Source organism: Acomys russatus, chromosome 2 (genome assembly GCF_903995435.1).
Source record: "Acomys russatus chromosome 2, mAcoRus1.1, whole genome shotgun sequence".
Lineage (NCBI taxonomy): Eukaryota > Metazoa > Chordata > Mammalia > Rodentia > Muridae > Acomys > Acomys russatus.
Genome location: NC_067138.1, coordinates 67,930,133 through 67,951,517, shown reverse-complemented (window position 1 = coordinate 67,951,517; position 21,385 = coordinate 67,930,133). Strand labels below are relative to the sequence as shown.

General features: G+C 47.6%; 1 protein-coding gene across 9 annotated transcripts in view; it reads right to left on the bottom strand.

The window, feature by feature from the left end:
• Palm2akap2 (PALM2 and AKAP2 fusion) overlaps positions 1 to 21,385 on the bottom strand; it is a 321,160-nt gene that overhangs the window by 30,871 nt on the left and 268,904 nt on the right. Inside the window, exon 1 of one of the 9 annotated variants that reach the window (XM_051162407.1) lies at positions 9,493 to 9,644. The exons of 6 other annotated variants lie outside the window; for them this stretch is intronic. The gene's annotated coding sequence lies outside the window, so the exon portion shown is untranslated. Of the gene's footprint in view, positions 1 to 8,463; positions 8,486 to 9,461; positions 9,645 to 21,385 lie in introns of those variants that run through there. 2 more of the 9 variants (XM_051162400.1, XM_051162415.1) reach the window with 2 other exon arrangements.

Here is a 21,385-nt window from a genome sequence, read left to right as displayed (position 1 = left end):
AAAAAAAAAAAAACCAAGAAGAAATGGCGAAAAGTAATAGGAAGCTCATGAGAACACAGTAAAGTTAAGAGAAAAAAAATCACTGTTCTACTGAAGACCCTCAATAACTGAGAAGGAAAATGCTATAATATAAAGGAAGAGAAATCAAAAGGCATTTACTCACTGATACACTCATTAAACAGATAGGAAACCTATTTTTGCAAAGTCTGATGAAATGAGTTGCAACCTTAAGCTCTGGGTGACAAGCTCTGCCCTGTAAAAGCTGGATTTCCCACACCGTCCGGGAGCACAGGTTTATTCCAGTTTGATTAGAGTCAGGCCAAAGAAACCCTTGACTGTCCTGGCATCCCATTGGTCTCTAAAGTAGGACCGTTATCTTCCTCAGCACTTTCAAAAAACTGGCTTTTTGGCTCCTGCTTTAACCACTTCTAAGTGCTTCATAGCTCTCTTGTGCCAAGCTGATGCATTGACAGCTCTTTCAAGAACTCAAAAAATTGCATCCACTTCACAAAGAAATACTTCACGAACTAAAAACAACTGGATATGAAACATTGAAAAAATCTGAAAAGAACATTTGATGGTCTATTTTTGCCATGTCAAAAAAAAATATGGCCTTTGAGTTAAAAATGACAAGTACTGTATCTTTTGTTAGAGGGAGATTTAAGGGGGGAAAAGACAGGGGTTTGAAATGGCTCCGTCAGCATAGCGTTCACATGAGGACCTCAGTTCGATCCCCCCGAGACCCACGTTAAAAGCCGGCTGTGGTATCATGTGTTTGTAGTCTCTGTGCTGAGGATGCAGAGGCAGAAAGAGCCTGGACTTACTAAACACAGCCCAGCCCACTCTGAGAACCCTAAATCCCAGTAAGCAACTACTCAAAGGGCAGAGGACACAGGGGTTTGACCTCTGGCTGTCACATACATTCTCAGGCACACCCACACAAACAGATACCCAAATGGTAATCGGGAACAGTGGCTCAATCCTATCACCTAAGGACTTGAGAGACCGAGGCAGGAGTTTTGCCACGAATCTGAGGACAGTCTGTGCTACAGAGCAAGACCTAGCCTCAAAACAACAGAAGCTACTTAAGGATGCTGTTAACTAGGCAGGCAAGAGAAAGCAGCAGCAGCCAAGCTCGGTGACCTGAGTTCAATCCCTGGCACACACAATGCCAGGTTCGTGCACCCAAAGCCCCTCATAAAATGATAAAAACATGTTGCTTCAAAATCAAGACGTGGAGGCCAGGTGTGATGGTGCGTGCCTTTAACTCCGGAACTCGGGCAGTATGGTCTACAGAGTGAGTGCCAGGACAGCCAGGTTTCATGGAGAGATTCTGTCCAGAAAAACAATGACATCCCCCCAGCCCCCACCCCCTCATCTACCCCCGATCTAAGTTTGGACTGTCAGGATAGCTGGACAAGATCACTTTCCAATGCTTTTTCAAAAGCTGAACACCGGAAGGCATAAACAGGAAAGAGTTCCCCTTCCTGTGAGCTACGGACTGATCGTCCAGTCTTGTTCTTTCCACAAACTCAAGAGATTCCTTCCTGATGTTCAGTTCGATCTCCTTCAGGGAGCAGTGGCTTCCCAGGGAGGTCAAGGCTGTGTTAACCGTTCACACCCTAGCACCAGAGAGGTAGGCAACACTTTGTGAAGGAGCAGCTTTGGCTCTCAGCAGGAGGAAGTCACCTTTCCGCCCCAGGCCTGCTACAATCAAAGCCGCCATCAACTGTGGCAGGCAAAGGGGAACGGGTTAAGGAATCCAGATTGTGGGAGTCTGGGTTTGACATCATCATATGACGTCTTGTTTAAAGCAGCCAGCCAATGCTTACTGCTCCCTTTTTACGATAAGGAAAGGACCAGAGTTTTCTCTAGGCTTCAGATAATGCAAACTGAAGCCGGGATTCAGATAAAATGCGCGTTAGTGACATTGATTGGAAAACCCTTTCAGAAGTGATCTCTAACATAATGAAGGGGCATGAAAAACCACCAAGTGGCATTTTCTGAGGTCAAAGAAAAGTAGAGTGCTAAGGACTTGTAGGTAATCCTTTGCCAGCCCCAGCCAACCCTCCTTAATAAGACGGTACCTAACACCTGCCCTCCTACGGGCTTCCCAGAATAGCCAGCGGCTGCAGAGGATGTCTGCAATTTACTCCGGAATTCTTGGGTAAAGGCAATATCATACAGCGCAGCTGTGTGCTTCTGAAACACATTTAAATTGCATTCCAGAGGCAGGCAGCCATCTCAACTGAGGACAGAAACTTTTAAAAGAGTGGTCACCAGGGACTCAGAAATCCCACACTCTAAAGGTGGCTCCCTCCAGCACTTCTAGCTCCCTTTAACCCCACCAGACTCCTGAGCTTTTGCTAATTGGAGTAATTAAAATGAGAAACGGGTTAGTGAAATCAGTGGCTTGTCTATTAGCATAGTGAGTCGGGGGAGGAGCTCCCCCTAGGTCTTAGACATAGGAGAGGGGAATAGGGTGAAAGCGGCAGGGAGGGAGGGAGGGAGAGAGGGAAGGAGGAACAGGAGGATACAAGTGATAACAATTGAGTTGTAATCTGAATAAATTAATTAATAAAAAACAAAATAAAAATCAACAAAAAAATAAATGGCTGAAGTGGGTGGGGCCTCCATCTGTGCACAGAGCCTCTGTCTGTGGATTGGAGACTCCCCCAACCGTTGCAGGAAGCCCCAGGTTGGTTCCTGGTTGCAAAGTCTCAGCATTGCTAGTATTTGAGGTCTGAGAACTAAAAGGCTCTGAACATTGGGTTCAGAAGACACGGGGTGTTTAACGTGGTAACAAAATCCCTCCTATACAAAGCTACAACATCCCCCTGAAGAAAAGTGAAATGTTTCTGGTGCCTTAAAAACTGAGGCTTCTGTGACATTCCCAGATGACAATTGTACAGCAGGGTTTTTTTATATTGCTTGCTTAAGTCAGTGCGAGTGCTAGAATTTGGCTCAAGACCTGCTCTGAATAGAACCAGGTAATGCCTTTGAATCTAAAGCTGCCAGCAGAAGAGAAATTACAACTTGAGTCCCAGGGGTCTCCTTTCTTAACCTAGATGATAAATGAAGATTTAGATCCTGGAGTCAATTTTGGATCTGCCAGTAGGATCCTGTCAGGCGGTTTGGTTTGGTTTGGTTTGGTTTGGTTTGGAGACAGGGTTTCCCTATGTAGTCTCGGTTATTATGGGCTTGCTTTGCAAACCAGGCTGGCCTTGAACTCACAGAGAACCGCCTGCCGCACCACCACCACCACCACCCTGCCCATTTTGAAATTTTTATTATGCATTTTAAATGACTTTTTCTAATTTAATTCTCAAAAAAATATTTGATAGATATTGCTGGCCCTGCTTGAACTCAAAACTGGTTTGCCTGACAGAGCCTCAGTGGCTCACACCTTTAATCCCAGCTCTTGGGAGGCAGAGGCAGGTGGATAGCTGTGAGTTTGAGGCCAGCCTGGTCTACAAAGGTGAGCCCAGGACAGTCAAGGCTACACAGAGAAACCCTTTCTCAAAAACCCAAACCAAACAAACAAAAAATTTGCAAAATGGTTAATGTAAACATAAAACAAAAGTTTAGTTTAAAGCAATTTTACACCAACGTGCAAATGACCAATGTTAACTTCTTTCCTCAGAAAAGAGCAGCATTGGATTGTGATTTTCAGAACAAAGGCTGTAACATGAAGAGATTAAAGGATCCGCTTCAGAACTGTCAAACCAAAAGTCCTCCTCTTCTCCCTCAAGCGCTCTCCCGCCTCACATCTTTATATGCTTATTTTAGTTCAAAGCTAAACATTGGGAAATGTTGTCTCTAAAGCCAGCAAGAAAAAAGAATCATAAAAATGCCCTGAACACTCAAATCCTAGTCGCTGGAGATGGCTCAGAAGTTAGGGGCACTCACTGGTCTTGCAGAAGACCCCACCCAGTTCATCTTGCGGTTACTGTGGTGAGACAGCTCACCATGCTTTGTAACTCCAGCTTCAGGGGACCTGACACCTTCTTCTTGCCTCGATGAGCACCTTCACTCACACGCACGTACCCACACAGAAACATACTTAAGTATACACAGTTAATTAAAAACAAGATTAAGACTCAGAATTTGGGAGGTGGAGGCAGGTGGCTCTCTGTGAGTTCGAGGCTAGCCTGCTCTACATAGAGATTTCTAGGACAGCTAGAACTACATAGAGACCATGTCTCAAAACAAAAACAATGTTGTTGTTGTTGTTGTTGTTATTTTTTTAAAAAGCCATATTCTGAAGATGCACTAGATATGCTTGGGTATAGCTCAGTGGCCGAATATGGCAGAGGGAAAGACCCGGGTTCGATCCCCAGCACACAGAAAGCACCCACACAAGGATCGATCACTTGTATGAAATGGAGCCTGTGTATCCTCAGGGCTTAAGTAGCTGTGGAAATATTGGCACAAACAAGGCAGAGCAGGAAGCCTGTGCTGTGGGCACACTGAGTGCCACATCCCACTGAGTTAGCATCAGTCAAGAGCTCCTAGCAAGCTTCGGTGTTCTCAGCTGACACACAGAAGACCAAGACCTATTTTAGGTTGGAAAGGCAGAGTTCGCTATTTTATGACCTTAGATTCAAGAAGCTTAGAGAAATGGAGATCTAGGTAGTAAATGTCACAGCTCTTCTTAATTTTTTCCCCCAGTGTGTCAGAAGGTCTTCTTCTAATAGGACAGGAGGCTTCCAGAATGACATGGAAAAGGCCATGAAAAGAGTATTTGTTTGGCTTTGCCCTTGAGCCTTGCTAAGTGAAAACAGACTTCAGACTTTGGTCTTAAAAATCACTGACTTCAAGCCAAGTAGTGGTGGCATACGCCTTTAATCCCAGCACTCAGGAGGCAGAGGCTGGTGGATCTAAGAGTTCGAGGCCAGCCTCGTGTACAGAGTGAGCTCCAGGACAATCAGGGCTATAGAAAGAAAGCTAGTCTCAAAGCAAACATCACTGACTTCCTCCTTTATCCAGACTGGATGGAAGTCAGTCTCCCTGGAGACTTAGCCTCTGTTTCTCCCCTGGAGCACTGTGTGCTGGGCCCTCTAGAGGGGGTGGAACAACTGCAGTCCAAGCATTTGCCCTCTGGGCTCTAAACTAGAGTCTCTGCCTCTTCCCAGGGGTCAGATGACCACAGCTCCTACCCATACCACAGTCAACAGCACACACAAGATCCTAGAAGCCTACGTTACACGGAAAACACAATAGTGCTGGCTCACCCCAGCAATGGACGGTGGCATGTTCTTTCTACCTGGGCCTGCCGCTGAGCACACCATTACCAAATAAATAAATAAATAAATAAATAAATAAACAAAAGCAGAAGGAAGTAACTTCCATGGCCGGTCACACACAGGAAAGATGCGCTGCACTACAAGGATAAGCAAAGTTGGTGCGTCTGTTAAAAAAAGACAAAAATCCAGGTGGATACCGTCATTCATCTCTCTCTGTATGAGTTTTTGCCTTCATTATATATGTGTGCCATGTACATGAAGTGCCTGAAAAGTTCAGAAAAGAGCCTTGGATCCCCCCAGAACAGGACTCGGGGACGGTTGTGAGCTCTCATGTAGGTTGAGGGAACTAAAGCCAGGCTCTCTGCGAGAGCAACAGGCTCAGCTCTTAACCGCTGAGCCATCTTTCCAGGCCTTCATATGCCTAGAAATGAGCAGGTAGCCTCATACTCATGATGCTGTCAATACAAGTCGGCCCTGCCGTCACGTCATCTCCGTCATGATGGATGGCATCCTTTCTAAGCATGAGCCAAAATAAAGCTCCCCAGAAGGAGGTGGAAAGATGGTTGCTGCTGAGTGCAGTTGCTGGGACCCACACCAGGAGGCTTAACTACCACCTATAACCCCAGCTCCAGAGAAACCAACACCTTCTTCTGGACTCCTCAGGCACCTGAACTCATATGCATATACACTTCTCCACACACACACACACATGACTAAGAATTAAATATTTTAAAAAAAGAAGGGTTGGAGAGACAGCCATTTGTTGCTCGTGCAGAGGACCTAGTTGGGCTTTCCAGGTCCCATGTAGTGGCTCACAACACTCTTCTAGCTGCAAAGGCTACTACACACACACACACACACACACACACACACACACACACACAAACACACGCATGCACACACATGCACACAGACACAATAACTTACATACATGCACACAAAACGAAAAGAGTGAGTCATCTTTTTTTAAAGGAGCAGTTGTCTAAATTCCCATGGTCTGAAGGTCTGCTCTGCTCATAGTTACTTCATTTCCCCACTGTCCGAAGGTACGCACCCTCTTGATAAGTGCCTGCGCTGCCGCCACCTCCCAGGCTGGTAGCCTAAATAGGCAGGGTGACCCAAATTGTTCAAACCAGGTGCCCGGTGCATGGCCAGGTTTTCTCAGTTCTGAATAACCCAGATTACTTCCTGCTCCAGCCACTATAGTTAAATTAGAAATGCTTTTCCCCAGGTAACGGGTGACCTGATCCTTTAATCCAGTTATTTTTAAGTTCCATCAAAAATATGCACTCATTGCTGGCCTAGGAACAGAGGCATGGTTACAGAATCAAACTTCCTCATAGCTGGGAAATCAAAGGACATCTCTGTCCCCCACCACCACCACCCCACCACCACCTTCTTAGCCTCCCTGGCTTGCATAAGTCACATGTTTGGTAAGCAGGGCACAGTGCCTACAGAGCAAAGAACTGGCTCTTTGGGCCATGCACAGCTACCTCTAGGATAGTCATTTCTGGACTCTTAACTTTCTGAACTCAGATGCCTCCACTGCAAGTGCCAATTTGGAGTGATGCAACCTGCAGCTGCAGGTAGGGGACCCTTGGGAGAGGGAGACTGTCTCCACAGAGGAAATCAGTGGGGCCTAAGGAGGAACAAGTAGTGAGATTCCCCACCAGGTGACATATCTTTGCTTGAGGCTAAGGAGTGTTCCCAGAACTCTGAAGGGATGGCCCACTTCCAAGAAAGGTTCCGGCAGCCTCAGGGAGATGGAGGCCCATCCACATAAAAAGAACAAGAGGCCCAAGGTGATGGCGGAGAGACCCGTACCAACCGTGGGAAGCTTTGGACCTTCTTCTGAGGTGCAAATGATGCTGACTGCAAAAAGGTCATAAAGGAAGCTGAGCCCCTGCAAGGTCCTGAGCAAGTGGCTTGCAGCTCCTGTTGGTCCTGTGTGCTGCAGCTTCAGCTATGTCTGAGCAGCTAGCCCACCCGCCCCCCTCCCTCGAAGGCACAGAACAGGAATACTGGCTTCCTTTGTTAATTCTATCTACTTCAGGGAAGTACAGCACAGAGGCCACATTCCAGGCCTGAATGGCTTTTCCTCTTCCACCTCCCAGCAGAGATGCTTCCGGCCTGGGGAACTGGGGCCTTGTGTTGACTGTGGGAAACAAGGCGACAAACCACTCCTTACAGAGGTCAGTTCTCCCAGCTCCCAGATGAAGGAAGGCAGGCAGCCAGAATACAGACCCCCAGACCTTTCTGAGACAGCTGCAGGCTAAATATAGACCAGGAAAGCTCTGGTCATTGCTATGAGCCCTGAAAGGGGCTAATACTAACAATGCCTGGGGGTCTGTCCCTCCCTTAGACATCTTACCAGGAAACCATCACCGCTTATTGTGACCTGGGGTGGGGTGGGGTGGGGTGCGGTTCTTACAATGAAACACCAACCTTTCGATTGTTTTTGTTTTTTGCTTTTCTAGAAGGGTTTCTCTGTGTAGCCTTGGTTGTCCTGGACTCGCTATGTACACCAGGCTGGTCTCAAACTCACAGCGATCCTCCTGCCTCTGCCTCCCGAGGGCATCCAGCTAAAAAACCAACCTTTTGGTGGCTAAGTTTCTCAACCAGGTTGAAAAGGTCCAGGCTTTCCCCCACCCTGAAGCTCCAGTGGGCTTGGCTAGCACGGTGGTCACCAGATAGTCCCCCCCCAACCCCGCCCTCGTGCCCCAGCGCCTCAGGGGGCTCTAAGACTGAATAAAAACAATTCCAGAACCCGCGAGTGAGCAGGCAACAAAGTCACCTGTGTCTTGGCTCACACTCCCACGAAGAAGGTTTAAGGTAAGAGAGTTTCTGGATCACAAGCCTGCCCTGTTAAGAAGGACCCTCCCACTTCCAGCCAGGATGGAAAACCAGGCTTGGGTTGTTGGGCTGCACATCTGACATCTGGAAAACGTTAAGGTGCTGTTTGATTAACACATTTACAGCTGGGGCTCTCTGCAAAAGAAACTGGAGACAGCGTGTGTGCGGCAGGGCTAGGAGTGGGCAGGGACGAAAGGGAGGAAGTTGTTTCTGCGTCTGCGGAGGCCAGTGCTACAGGAGCTGCTATTTCTTTTCCTCTCTTCTTTTGAGACAGGGGCTCACTTTGTAGGCCAGTCTAGCCTCAAACCTGTTATCTGCCCTCTGGCGTCAGCCTTTCCGTGTTAGGATGACAGATGCGTACCACCTTGTTGAGGCTAAGGGTCCTTTCTTTTCTGTCCCTTGGAGACTCTGTAAAGGAACTACTGAGATTAGCTGCTGGCTCTAGAGTCCCATGAAGGACAGAGGTACGGTTCTCTCAAGACTTCTCACTGAGGCTGCTTTGAAGAAAATCCCCACACCCTGGAATAAAGCAAAATTAAAGGCCATGTAAGAAACTCTTGGCCCTTGCAGCCTGAACTCTCTGAGTAACAACTTCAGTAGGCACAAGCAAACCTAGTTTAGTTCTTTCTGACTGAGCTGCAGCTCCCTTGCTTTTAGGTAGTTCCAGAATCTTGGGCCCCTGCCTAGCCTACTGGTCATGAGGACACGAATAAAAACTAAGTGCTTACAGTGAACCCAACAGAACCCACTAGGTTGAAGCAGAGCCCAGAAAAAATAAACTGTGCCCAGAGATGAGCCTGTGCAAAAGGAATCAGAGCCTGAGGTGGGTACCCTGGCATGCCATGGAATCTCCAGGAACAAAGCCCTGAGCCCCCACCCACCCCCAGATGAATGTGCTGAGCCCCACACCATGGAGGGAGAGAGCCCACTGTAGGATTCAGCATCGCACTCTTTGAACAGATAATAGACAACTAGGGAATTAAGTGACCAGAGGCGCTGGATCCCACCGCGGCAGCTTCCCAACATGGAAAGGCGCACACAAACTCCCATAGACTGACTCACTCACACAGTGTCTCTAAAGCATTTTCTGTCGCACATGCAGCTTTGGTCTGTGTATGCAGCGTTTCCCTGCCTCTTAGCACCAAGGCTGGGAGCTTGACAGGATTCGCAGTAAGAAAAAGAAGAGACGCTGTAAGTGCTCAGCTGCCCTCGATGCACCGGGAGAGGCCTCCCACACACAGCAATGCAATCCAGACCCTCGCTCCCTCCTCCGAGAAGACTCTGGCTTCAAAAGAACTTTCTCCATCCAGATCAGAATCAGAAAGCAAAGGACCACGAGATGGGGCCTTAGATGTGTCTTACCCTGCCCAGAGAAAAAGCCCAGGGCGTGCACCTCGGAGTCCGCAGTCAGAATCGCCTTTCTCCAGACAGATTCCACCACTCACACTGGCTCAGCCTGTACAAATTCCTTAGGAGTCTCTGGACTGGAGACTGTGATGTCACCTCGGGCCCTCCCTCTGTTCCCTAAAAGGCCATTCACACCAAGAAGGACTTTAGTCCCCTTCAGAGAAGCCTGGCTCCTCCCTAGTCGGCCCAGGATGGGAGGGCAGTGGCTTTCCTGCCAGAGGCAGTGCTACTGGCCTTGTTTGTGCTCCCAAGGCTGAGCAGAAGAAGAGCCTGGAGGTGCCGATGTGAAACCTAGAGTTGGGCCAGCACTATTGAGTCTGTAAAAAAATCTAAAGTATTCTGGACAAAGCTACAGCCTCTTTTATTCTTTCATACAAGGTCTCACTGTGTGGTCCTGGCTGGTATGGGATTCACTCTGTAGAAGGTGGCTTCTTCGTATCAATGAGATCCTTCTATCCTTCTACTTCCTCCCCCCCTCCCCCTCCCCCCCCCCCAGGCTGAAGTTAAAGGTGTGTGCCACCCACCTCACCAGGCTAAACACCACAGACTCTTCAGGACCTTGTACAGCAACACTCAGAGAAAAACCAATAACAGAAACGCATGAGACGAGATCGTCTATGCAATGAATGTGTTTTGGTTAGGGTTTCTATTGTTGTGATAAAACACCATCTCTCTCTCTCTCTCTCTCTCTCTCTCTCTCTCTCTCTCTCTCTCTCTCTCTCACACACACACACACACACACACACACACACACACACACAAGAAAGAAAAGTCAGGACAGGAACTCAAGGCAGGGACCTAAGCATGGAGGAGTGCTGCTTACTGGCTTCTTCCCCCTGGCTTGCTCAGTTAGCATGCTTTCTTTCTTTCTTTCTTTCTTTCTTTCTTTCTTTCTTTCTTTCTTTCTTTCTTTCAGATTGATGTCTTTATTTTGTTTACAGTGTTCTGTCTGCATGTATGTCTGCACACCAGAAGAGGGCACCAGATCCCAGTATAGATGGTCGTAAGCCACCATGTGGTTGCTGGGAATTGAACCCAGGACCTTTGGAAGAGCAGCCCCTGAGCCATCTCTCCAGCCCCTCAGTTAGCTTTCTGATATACCTAGTACCACTTGCCTAGGGATGACACTGCCTACAGTGGGCTGGGCTCTCCCACATCCATCATTTAAACAAGAAAATGCTCCACAGACTTGCCCACTGGCCAATCTGAGGAAGGCATCTTGTCAATTAAAGTTGCCTCTTCCCAGATACATCCAGGTTGTATCAAGTTAACAAAAAATCAATAGTATACCTACCAGAATGTGACAGTCAAAATCTTACACTCCACACTATCTCACAAGCATTTACTATGGTATTTAAAGGTTTCCATATAATTACTTATTAATTCATTCCTGTTTGTTTGAGTTTTTTTTATTTTGTTTGCTTTTGTTTTTATTTTTGTTTGTTTGTTTGTTTGTTTGTTTTTGAGACAGGTTTTCTCTGTGTAGCCTTGGTTGTCCTGGACTCATTTGTAGACCAGGCTGGCCTCAAACTCACAGCGATCTATTTGTCTCTGCCTACCTGAGTGCTAGGATTACAGATGTGTACCACCATGCCCAGCTTTAATTCATTTGTCTTTGTGCTGCTAATAATAGAACGCAGGGTCTTGCACATACATGGTGGGCAAGTGCTCTACCAACGAGTTAACCCTTCTCTCATTGTTGATGTCGTTTTAAAATTCTAGACAGAGCCTCACTAAATTACCTAGGCTGACCCTGAGCTCACTCTGCAGCCTAAGCAGGCCTTGAACTTGTGATTCTCCTGTTTCAACCTCCCAAGTAGCTGGAGTCGTACAATGCATTTTAAATAGCTATATGATAGGTCATAGCATGCTGGAGGAGGTGGCTTCCCCATGGAATGAATGGATGGATGGATGGATGCATGGATGGATGGATGGATGGATGCATGGATGGATGGATAGATGGATGGATGCATGGATGGATGGATGGATGGATAGATGGATGGATGCATGGATGGATGGATAGATGGATGGATGCATGGATGGATGGATGGTATGGCTGCTTCTAAAGGGTTTAGGCTTTTATTATAGATATAAGGGAGAATAGAGGCAGAGGCAGAGACATCTAGAAGAGTCCAGACTGGATCTTGCAGGCAGATTGAACTGGCTGGCCATGAGGGGAGAGAGGGAAGGAGAGAGTGACCAAGAAGGCCAAGAGGCCAGGAACCTGAGAGGAACAGGGAACCAAGAAGGCTGGGCGCCAGGAGAGTGGCACAGGAAAAATGGCTGAGTATAGGTACCAGAGGAGCCGCAGCAGGAGAGTTCATGGTAGTGGCGGGATCTGCCAAGCAGGAGGACCCTGTAACAGGCAAAGACTGAGGGATGCTGGGAGAACCTGGAGGCCAGGGTCAGCTTTGATATGTTAATAGGCTCCTCCTAGCTAGCCATTTGTTCTGGGTTTGAGGCTACTCCATAGAGGACCAGGGGGAAGAACAACAGTATTTGGTGTGGGTAGAGGCGCCTGACTAAAATGCAGCTGTTTCCCTGGCTTGTTCTGCCAGAATCAGACTCTACAACTACGTGAGTACCCTGGAGCAGTGCCCACAGTTTGAGGACACCCACCGGCTCCAGACTCTGCCTCCAGGTCCTGTCCACCTCATAACCTGAAACTTCAGGACAGATCTGGAAAAATTCAGGGCCTAGCTGAGACTCTCTGGCTGCCTGCAAAGTGAGTCAGAAACCCAGGTCAGCTCAACAGGGTGATGAACTCTTGTCCTTACTGAGAGACAAAGAACACCAAGTTTACAGTAAACTGGGTGGGAAAAGGACATCAGGGCTATACACTGGCCCTGGCAGGCGGCTGGTCTGAGAGCAATTTGTCCTGGTGACAGAGTAAACAGCCCATAGACTACTAGCAGGTTCCCCCATGGCCTGTGAGTTTGCCAGCAACATAGACCTCTCAGGACCCTCCTGTGCACAAAGGTCAAGGAAGGAATAAACAGAATGGATGGAGCCCATGCAGGGAGGCCTCCTTTGACAGAGACATTAAAGTCTTCTCTACAAATATTTACAACCACTAAATGACATTTTTTTCTTTTTTAATGTGCTGAACATTTGGGTATGTCAGGGAATTTCTTGCAGCCCGGCCTAGTGCTACCAGAGCTCTTGGGGAACTCTTGGGCCCTTTGGAATAATTGGAATCTTCTGCTGTGTAGCCAAAGGCATTTCAAGACATCACTTAATAGTCTTATGACTGCTAAGATGATGAGATGGGAAAATCACACACCGAGGAATGCCACTGGTCTGCTTAAGAAGAACTGGTACCCCGGGTACAGTGTTCCAGTTACTCAGGAGGCAAAAGCAGGAGGGTCCCCTGAGCCCAGGAGCATGGGGCAGCCTGGGCAAGAGCAAAGCCCCGTATCAAAGGAGACAAAGGATGAGGAACCAGAAGAGGATTTCCAGACCATTTGAGGCATCCGCTATGTAATCGCACGCACCCTATTGCACCAGTGGGAGCTTTGTGGGAAAAATAATTTTAAATCTTCTCTATGCATAAGAGAAAACAGTCCTATCTTTAAAATGCCATTTCCCAAAGAGTAAGCATTCTTGCTCATATGCTAGCATACCAATGTGCACACTTACGGGCTTACGTTGTGTCCTCCCCACAGATTCATATGCCACCTAATACCCAGAAGTCATCACAAATAACATTAGCAATAATAACAATAGCAACAGGAGTATTCACAGACTTTAAGTGGGGTCATAAGGGTGGGTCCCAATCCAGGGGGAACAGGGGAAATTCAGACAGAGTGGTGTGGAGTGACACGGAGATGATAGCCACTCATCAGCCAGGGAAATGGGCCCAAAAAGGAGGCTTCCCTGAACCCTCAAAAAGAACCAACCAGGGGGACACCCTGCCTGCACTTCTGACCTCTACAACTATGGTAGCATAAATATCTGCTGCTTAGCTATTGAAAGTGGTACCTTGTCAGTGTAACTCCAAAGCAATAAACACATAGGCATGCTCATGAACTCTCTCTCTCTCTCTCTCTCTTTCCCTCTCTCTCTCTCTCTCTCTCTCTCTCTCTCTCTCTCTCTCTCTCTCTCTCTCTCTCTCTTTCTCCAGGGTTATTCATACAATACGTACACACTGCCCAGCTGCACAAAGAGACCAGAGCTTTTAAAAAAAAAAAAAAGTCAGTAGCAAACTCACAGTTTATGAAATGGTTTATCCTCAGAGGTAAAGTGAGAAATGAAACTGGCTAGCAGGGTTTAGGTTTTAGAAGTATAAACTGAGATGACCCACGGATGGTCGAAGTCCTGCAGATACCCTGTCATGGTTGCTTGTCCTCTGGCCATCCCCGGCATAGACCCTGAGCCTGGAGGGTTGGGTATTCTGAGTTTATAGAAAAAAAAATTTATACTGTCACTTTAATTCTTCAAGTGTGAAAGGCCCAATCTTAGCTGGACATGGTGGCTCGTGCCTGTAATCCCAGGACACAGGGAAGCAGAGGTAGGCTGATCTTTGTGAGTTCAAGGTCAGCTTGGTCTACTAAGGGAGTCCAGGATAGGCAAGGATACACAGAGAAACCCTGTCTCAAAAAAAAATAAGGCAAAACAAAACAAAAACCAATCTTGAGGGAGCCTTGCACTGGGGAAAAGGAAGCCACCTGTTTGACTGGTGTGTTGGTTATTTTCTTTGAAAAAAAGCTAAAGGTAGGGGCTGGTTTACTCTGCCTCATAGTTCTAGGGTACAGCCCATCAGGGTTGAAAAGTCAGGGTGGCAGGATTAGATGGCAGCTGCTTGCACTGAATCCACAGTCAGAAAGCAGAGGGCTGGTGTTCAGTTTGCTTTCTTCTTTTCATTCAATCTAAGCCCCCAGCCCATGGGTTTGTGCCACCCACATTGAGGGTAAGCTTTCATACCTAAGCCCGGTCTATAAACTCCTCAACCGATGTCCTGAGAGGTTTGTCTCCTAGGTGATTCTAGACCCCATCAAGTTGACATTCTATGTGACCATTAGAGTTGAGACGCAAAGTGCAAAATTTGAAGGCTCAGCAGGTAAGTTTAAAGACAGCCAATACTAGCTGGGTGTGGTGGCACACGCTTGTGATCCCAGCACTTAGAGAGGCAGAGGCAGAGGCAGAGGCAGAAGCAGAGGCAGGTGGATATCTGTGAGTTCAAGGCCAGCCTGGTCTACAAGGGAAGTCCAGGACAGGCAACGCTACACCACACACACACACATACACACACACACACACACACACACACACACACACACATCTATTTCACTGGTGGGGGGGGGCATGATGACACAACAGCCAAAACCTGCAAGCATCTATTTGCATAACTACATCTGCCAGGCGGGTGCTATATTCACGTAGACACCCTTGTAGCTAATCTTTCATTAGATAGAAATTCTTATTCTCTATAGAGAGGAAAACCCAGCTCATGGTGGCCAACATGCCTCAGAGACATAAAGCTAGTCAATACCAGAGCTTTACAGTCTACAGCTCAAGCCATTTGAGGGCTCTGCCTGTGCAGGCTACAGTTGGGGAGGGAGGTAGATACAGGAAGTACCCCAAGCACCCAAAGAGGAGGCAAGAGGAGCATCTTTAAAGCAACAGCAATACCAGCAACAAGCTTGGCCTGTTGTGGTCCCTCCCCCGCCCTGGGAGTCAACATTTTCTAATCTGTAAAAAAAATGAGAGAAACAAGGTAAGTCCACAAAATTCCCTCCACAATTCTGCAATATCAGCATGAACAGGGGGGCAAAGGTGAGATCATCTGGTGTAGGCAGAGAGGGAGGGGGACGGCTGGGGATACTTTTATCAAGAGAGTTGGGTCCCTGGAAGAAAGAGGAGCTCCATCTTGGACACACCCCTTCGCAGAGCTTGGCCACTCCGGTGGAAGGACTTTATTCTGCTCCCTGCAAACATTCCATTTATAATGGGTACAAGTCACCAAGACCTTACTGTATAAATTCTTCAATTTTCATATGTACACATTAACTCCTGATAACAGTGGCTCTCTTTGGAGTAGAGACCCAGGTAACCCTCTTTTCTCCATCCTTCACTACACGACTGGATTTTTTTGTTTGTTTGTTTTTTGTTTTTTGAGACAAGGTCTCTCTCTGTGTTAGCCTTGGCTGTCCTGGAATCACTTTGTAGACCAGGCTGGCCTCGAACTCACAGCGATCTGCCTGCCTCTGCTTCCCGAGTGCTGGGATTACAGGCGTGCGCCACTACACATCGCCTTCAGAAAGAAGGATTAGGTACATCAGAACACAGGCAGAGCCAGGTAGTGTTACACACATCTGTGATGTGCACACTTGGGAGGTGCAGAGGAGATGGTCAGAAGGAGCTTGAAGTGAGTACGAATTCATGATTCTGCTGCCTCCACCTCCCAAGTTCTGGTAATGTAGTCACCTGCTACACACCTGGCTCCACGCGCGTGCGCGCACGCGTGTGTGTGTTTATTACACATATGTAAGAGTCTGTGGCATGTATCTGATCAATATCCACAGACAGGAAGGATGGGATGCCAAAGCATGCATACAGAGGCCAGGGGGCCCTGGGTGTCCTGCTCCATCCCATTCTACCATATTCTCATGGCACAGGGTCTCTGCCTAAGTGGCCAGGGAGCCTGGAGACTCTCTAGTCTCTGAGACACACTCGCAGCACTGGGGTTACAGGTCTGAGGAGCCACACTATCTGCTTCGTGGGTGCTATGAATAGGACTTAGGAGCTCACACTTGCACAGCAGCTTTCTTATTCAATGAGCCATTTCCCCATCCTCTCAGCCTCTGTTTTATGACTCACTTCTCCAACAATGAGGCCCTGACTCAGGGTGAACCAATGTTATCCCAGCTTGGCCTTCTGTCCAGTAAATTCTTGAGTATGTCCCACCGGTAGGAGCAGACTCTCCTCTCTCCACAGCTGCCTGACAATGTAATTTCCCTTCTTCATGGGAGATAAGCAACTAGGGCTGCAAGCACACATTTCCCTTTCATGAGCTGCCTTTTCCCAGAAAAAAAAAAAATTGTGCAATACTCTGTGAGGAACTGAATTCTTTCCTGGGAGGCAAATGTCACAGAATTTCATTTTATGAACTATGTCACAGACTGTGTCTTAGGAAACCCCCACTGATAAGCTTCCCAAGATCTGAACAGCCAAATAAAGATTTGGAGGCAGAATTTGTTATTCTAAATAATAGCCTTTGGCTGGCTCAGTGGCACACATGTGTGAATCCTCTGAGGCTAGAGGATTCAAGGCCAGCCTCGCCTACAAAGTGAGACTCAAAACAAGATGGCGGTTTCCCGACTCCTTCTCCATTCAAAAGAGGTAAATCAATCTAGTAACTTCCTTATTCACCTAAAACATACACACATATACACAGCCCACACCCCACACCCATATATGCACACACCACACACACACACATATATATACACATCCCACACCCCACACATACACACACACCACACCACACACACACATATATACACATAGACACCACACCACACACACACACATATATACACACATACTACACACACTCATACAAATACACATAAACCACATGAACACATACAACCCACCCAAGTTCACTAATTTATGTCAACTATTTCTGTAAAATATGTCAAAGCTTTGAGTGAACTTTCAAAAATAGTGTCTTGGGCTCGCTAATGTCACGCTTTCTATTAATGCTCTCAGTATTTAATAAGAACCCAGGAACTGAGGGTGACTGACACTGCACTCAAGGCAACCCCAAACCCAGGACTAAGTAAGTGTCAGTCCTGACTATGCCATTTGGTTCCTGGCGCACGGCAGGGCCTGAGGGTCTGAGGCCAGCAGGAGGACACAGAGGGGAGCACAAATGGGAAACAGATCAGGCAGGAAGTAATAAACTGGGGTAAGCCTTAGACAGCACTCACAGTTCCAGAGAAGAGAATCCCATACAGGTGCTTTTGAAGCGACAAAGCTGGTACATCTGGAAAGCACTCGACAGTAAGGTTAGCCACTGATCATAAGGGAATGAGTAGAAGGCTCTAGAAAGGTTAGACTTCCCTGCAGTGTTTGCCACCAGGATCATGAGCATCTTCAGCCAGAATTGCTGCCTGCTTGGTGAGTTTGTTTGTTTGCTTTTGTTTTCTGGGGGTTTTTGTTGTTGGGTGGGGTTTTTTGTTGTTGTTATTGTTTGTTTGTTTTTTGTTTGGTTGGTTGGTTTCTTGTTTTTGTTTGCTTGTTTGTTTTTTGGCTTGGTTTGGTTTGGTTTTGAAAGACAGGGTTTTTCTGTGTAGCCTTGGCTGTCCTAGACTCGCTTTGTAGACCAGGCTGACCTCACAGAGATCCCCCTGCCTCTGCCCCTAGCCTCACCACCACCCCCACCACCACCCCCTCCCAGTACTAGGGTTAAAGGTGTGCACCACCACCACCTTAGCTCTTCCTGCCTACTCAGAATCCTTATGTTTCTTCTTCTCCAGCTGGGCATGGTGGCGCACACCTTTAATCACAGCACTCAGGGGGGGTGGGGGGGTGGGCAGAGGCAGGCGGATCACTGTGAGTTGGAAGCCAGCCTAGTCTACAAAGCAAGCCCAGGACAGCCAAGACTACACAGAGAAACTCTGTCTTGAAAAAAAACAAAACAAAACAAAAACAAAAACAAAAAAAACCTTTCTTCTTCTCCATGTAGCCTTGGCTGTCCTGGATTCGCTTTGTGGACCAGGCTGGCCTTGAATTCACAGAGATCTGCCTGCCTCTGCCTCCCAGGTGTACTGTAAGTTTCTTCAAAGCACAAAGTATTGGGAGTGAAGCCAACGGATCTCAGGTCAAAGTCACTAAAGTACAGATGTCCAAACTGGCTCATGTCTGTAATCCCCACACTGTGGAGGTTGAGGCAGGAAGATTGCCCTGAGTTCGAGGCCAGCTTGAATTACATAGTGAACGTAGGTACAAACCAGGCCCTCCCAAGTTTTCTGACATCCATTTTCACGATGTAAACCAACGGCATTGTCGATAAGGGTACCTTTATAGTTTAAGATCTTGTTCTTGACCTTGAAAACCTGAGTCTGGCTGTGGTTCCATTTCCAGGTTTGGGGGAACACCTAGGAACTTGCCTCTTGTCCACAGTTCGGCTCTTCAGAGTACAAGTGGATCAGCTCTGACAGAGCAGCTCCTGTGAAGCTCGGGCAGCCAACTCTGGGGGGCAGCTGAGAGATGGCCACCTCCTTCCAACCATGCCCTTATGGCCCCCCAGGCCAGGAAGGAACCTCTGGAGCACAAGGAAGGCAGGACTGGCAGACAACCAAAAACAGAGGGGCGGGAGCCGCAGAGAGCCATGGAAACAATGTGGCCCTTCCCTTAGCGTTCCTCAGGTTAGCAGAACTTAACCCTATCTGCTCTTTTTTCATTTTGTTACTTTTTTATGATTTATTCTTTTATGTGTGCATTGGTGCTTTGCTTGCACATATGTCCGCATGAGGGTGCTGAATCCCCCAGATCTGGAGTTACAGTTGTGAGCTGCCATATGGGCACTAGGACTCGAACCTGGGTCCTCTAGAAGAGTAGCCAGTGCTCTTAACCACTAAGCCATCTCTTTATCCTCCCTGCTGTGGTGTATAGGTCACCTCAATGTCCTGCCTGGCCATGGAATCCCCGCAGCAGAGCTCTGTAGTTAAGGGCTAAATGGTCACACAGACTGTGGAAACCGGTTAAGTTCTGAGGACCGGAAGCAAGGATTGGGTTGGGGTCCCTGTGTTAGCTGGTGCGGGCTTTGCTTGATCTTGTTCACTGACTCGTGCCCCTTTGATCTGGGGTCAGCTGCTGCTGGTCTAGTATGTTCCCAGGTAAAATGATGCAGTGGGAGAAGCACAGGTCTGCAAGACAGAAGGGCGTTGTCTGCACCTCTGGTATCTCCCACTCATAGGGTGAGACCTGTGCCAAGGCTATGCTCCTTGGCATTTGGATGTGTCCTCTGGTAAATGGGTTTAAGAATCTGTTGTAGGGGCTAGTGAGGGGGCTTGGTCCCTAGAACCCAGGGTGGAAGAAGACAGCCAACCCCTGACATTTGTCCTCTAACCTCTGAGTACTCACCATGCAATGAGCACCAACACACATACACACATACATACCACATTTAAAAAAATATTTAGAATTATAGTTCTGAGTTGAGTCATATTTCCTCAAGTCCATATCCAACTAGAATTTCGGCTCGTTACCTTATATGGAAACAGGGTCTCTGCAGATGTAATGTGCTACTTACTATGAGGTCATACTGGGTGAAGGTGGTTCTCACAGCAAAGACAGGCATCTCTGTAAGAAGAGATGACACAGCGATCCACAGTGGAAGGCTCCACGTGAAAATGGACTCCTGTGTCAGATAACTTTAAGCCACAGTCATCAACCACACCGGCAGCTCGGAAAGACACAGGGAGCAGTCTCCCTCAGAGGCTCCAGGAGCAGCCCACCTGTCCTGCTTCATGTCCTCCTGGGCTAGCAGCATGTGCGCACACGCACGTACACACACACACACACACACACACACATACACACGGCATCACTGTAAGTCAGTGTCATTGGGATGGCTTGTTAGTGCAAGAAAAGCTAACAAGCATGCTGGCCTTATAAGGCCACCTCAAGGATGACTTAAACCACTCATGACTAGGAAACGTCAGGCCATCGGCATGAGGCCCTCAAGCATAAAGTGCCTCCTGGTCTTCATGCATAGTTCTAAAGCCAGACAGAACAAAGGAATACATGAGAGACAGGGCTCCCCAACACAGCGACCACTGCAGCCTTCCCAGCTACCTAGGTGGGGCAGAAGCCTGCGGGACAGCTGAATGAAAAGGCCAGTATACAAAGAGAGCTGGTGTGGAACTGGTGATGAGGGGTGTGTCCCCGTCAACCTGGAGAGGAACAGAACATACAAGCCCAGAGTCCCCAAAGGTCTTGGCCAAGGCTGATGATCTGGTGATCGGAACCTTTATTATCTGTGACACGCCAGGCACCAGCCGAGACTTTCACAATCACATCAATTCCTTAGAACAAGCCCAAGAACCAGTAATTTTTTTTTTTTAAATATAGTTTGTTTCTTTTCTTTTTCCAAGACAGGGTTTCTCTGCGTAGCCCTGGCTGTCCTGCAACTTGCTCTGTAGACCAGGCTGACCTCGAACTCAGAGAGAATGCCCCCCCTTTATCACCATACCAGGCTTGAAGCCAATATTCTTGTGACTGTTTTATGGCTCATGAAAGTGAAGCCGTTGTATCTAGCTAGCTGTTGGTTTATTATTTAGCAGCACTAGGAACTGAACCTAAGGCCTCATGAACGGTAGGCAAGTGCTTTACCACTGAACTACATACTCAAGCCCTCGTTTTATGGTTTTTGTTTTTAAGATAAAGTCTCATTATGTTAAGTTGCCCAGACTGGCCTTGAATTTATGATTCTCCTCTTTGGGCCCCTTTAGTAGCAGGGACTGCAGGTTTCTTGCATCCAGCTCAGTTCAGAGAATTTTCTTGTTTAAAGACCTCAGATGAACTAATGGTGAAGCTGGAGGCAAGGCATCGTGCCCAGGTAGGGGAGGGCAAGCAGGCAGGGGCGGCACAGACCTTCGGCCACTAACTCTTTTAAATGTAAAAGTAGAAACTAGAGCAAACTTTTGAGGCTCAAGTAACAACAAGCAGACAGGATTCCTTTTCTCCTTACGCCAAGCCTGGCTGCAAAATAGGACACTGTGCTGTGCAAGACCCTGCTTCCCACATCTAAGCCCCTCAAACAACACATTGGACCAACTTGTCACACAGCATTCCCATCACACCCTGTCGAGTATTAGAAGCAGTCTAGAAGAGATTTAACAATCCTCTGTCATTGTACATGAGGGGTT